Genomic DNA, 2,285 nt, shown 5'->3' with positions numbered 1-2,285 from the left:
CCATTTTAAACCCACATTCTGTATTTACACTTTATTATTTTGTCCCCTCCTATATTCATATTTGTTACCTGTGAATAACCCCTTTTTGTAGCTAAACCATAGTGTATGCCGTAAGCATTTTCACAAAATGTAAAGATAAGAAGTCAACAAATGCTTGATTCCAATGCGTCCTAATACCAGTTGTTTATTATTTTCTGAAAACTTGTGATCTCTGACTAGTATTATTTAACTGAGCCACATAAGCACAACTCTACACAACACACCAGGAGTAAATAAGGAAAATGACTTTAAATCTTCCAATCTTCTGATCTTTACATTTTCTGTGTTATTAGGAACCAAAAATGAGAAAAGCATAAATACAAATTTGATTCTGTTTTATTACATTTGTTCTCTGGTTTATTATTGATGAGAAATATTATAAATACAAAGGTGAAATATTTTATACCTGGCAGGGAAGTAAATGTATGATGGACTCTGCCCCTTCTTTGGTGGCACCACCGTATAAAACTGAGGCAAAGCAGCAAAAAGAGAACCCTGCATCACCGATGAAGTGACGGCAACTGCTGCTTGAGAGCCATGAATATTTGAGAAGCAGGTAATCTAAAACTTTTGGGGGGAATTTTGAAGGAGACACTCAATCCACAGCTGAAACACTGGCTGCCACAGGGTTTGTAAATCTAATAAGGACACCGGATACTCCCATGTTGGACCGTATCTGATTACTGACACAAGATGACAGCATGTTAAACGTTAGCTGGACATTTTTGTTACCATTTTAAGTCCAGGTTAGTGACTTTAAGCAGTCCCAGACACCACCATAAACAGATATAAAATGAAATGGTACAAAAACATGTCCTCTAAGTACAATTGGACCAGCACATCAGAGTGGTTTACTCTCACCTCTCTTATGGAGGATGGCGCCCTCAAGTGGCCATACAAGTGTAGTGCGTGCACAGCTGGAAAAGCGAGATAAAGACAGTGGCAGGAAATGTAGATTCTACAATAAATAAATAGAATTAAAAAAAATAAAAAAATCTGACCAAAACGTTATTTTACATTAGCAATTCAGTCAAAAATATAATCTCATATATTCAGAGATATATTGGAGGCATTTTTTATGTTTTGGCTAAAGAACAGGATACAAATATTTCAGAAGACAAATCCACAAGTATTTTAAGACACTGACACCCCCACAAAGGAGGTAAAACAGAAAAGATTATTGCTACATAAGCTGGATCTAGAGTGCTGCATGCAGCCATTTTAATGGAAAGTTTAGCGGAAGGAAAAAGTGTGGTAGACTGTGAAGCAAAAAACCTATTGAAGAGTTGGGAGATGTCATTAAAGTGGGAACTGCAGCTGGAGTCAAAGATTCAAGAAACGGCACACTGAGAAGCTAACAGGACTCGAGCTGCCACCGTCACAATCCTCGTGTCAAGCCACTCCTGAACCGGAGACAGTGACAGACGCGTCTTACCTGGGCTAAGGAGAAAAGGAGAAAAGGGACTGGACTGTTGCTCGTTAGTCTGAAGGTAAAAGTATATTTTGTGTTTCATTTGGAAATCAAGGTTCCAGAATCAGTAGGAAGGAGTGGAGCAGACAGAATCAAAGCTGCTTCAGGTCCAGTGAGAAGTTTCTACTGTTAGGGTTTGACTTATTGGTGGAATCTTTTGCTAAAAGGTGAAGCTAGTTTAATCAGATAAAGTCTGTGTGGGGTTCTTAACGGAGCAGCTCTGCCGGTGATTTAGAGACGTGCATTCATCTAGTCAGCATTAACACATGCTGGAAAACAGATAAGGTCTCCATGATGTTGCATTCTTTCTTCAGACATCACTGAGGAGACCACCCCCGTTTGGAGGGGCGTGTATAAGCTTAGAAAAAGCCACGTTTGAATGAGAACAGGACGCCGCCTCGGGTTGTTTGTTGTAAGAGTCCAGTGCTGTAACCTTGTGACGGTTTCTCTGCTGTAATAGAATAAATAGTAAAGCTGAACTCTGAAGCTGCGTCCCCCTTAGAGGGTGTTTATAGTGGTAAGCTGCTTGGAGGAGTTACAAGAACCGGGGGAGCAGCCATGATGTTAGTGCTACTGTGGCAACCACACACAGAAACATTACACCACAGTCAGTAATGAGTTGGTCCACTGGGTTTTTTCAAGGTTAACATCTATCAAGAAGTTCTAGAGGCAGACACCCTGTCTACTTTTAAGACTAGGCTTAAAACTTTCCTTTTTGACAAAGCTTCTAGTCAGAGTGGCTCATGTTACCCTGAGCTACCTCTATAGTTATGCT

Source organism: Fundulus heteroclitus, chromosome 19 (assembly GCF_011125445.2).
Source record: "Fundulus heteroclitus isolate FHET01 chromosome 19, MU-UCD_Fhet_4.1, whole genome shotgun sequence".
Taxonomy (NCBI): Eukaryota; Metazoa; Chordata; class Actinopteri; order Cyprinodontiformes; family Fundulidae; genus Fundulus; species Fundulus heteroclitus.
This window is presented reverse-complemented; position numbering follows the sequence as displayed.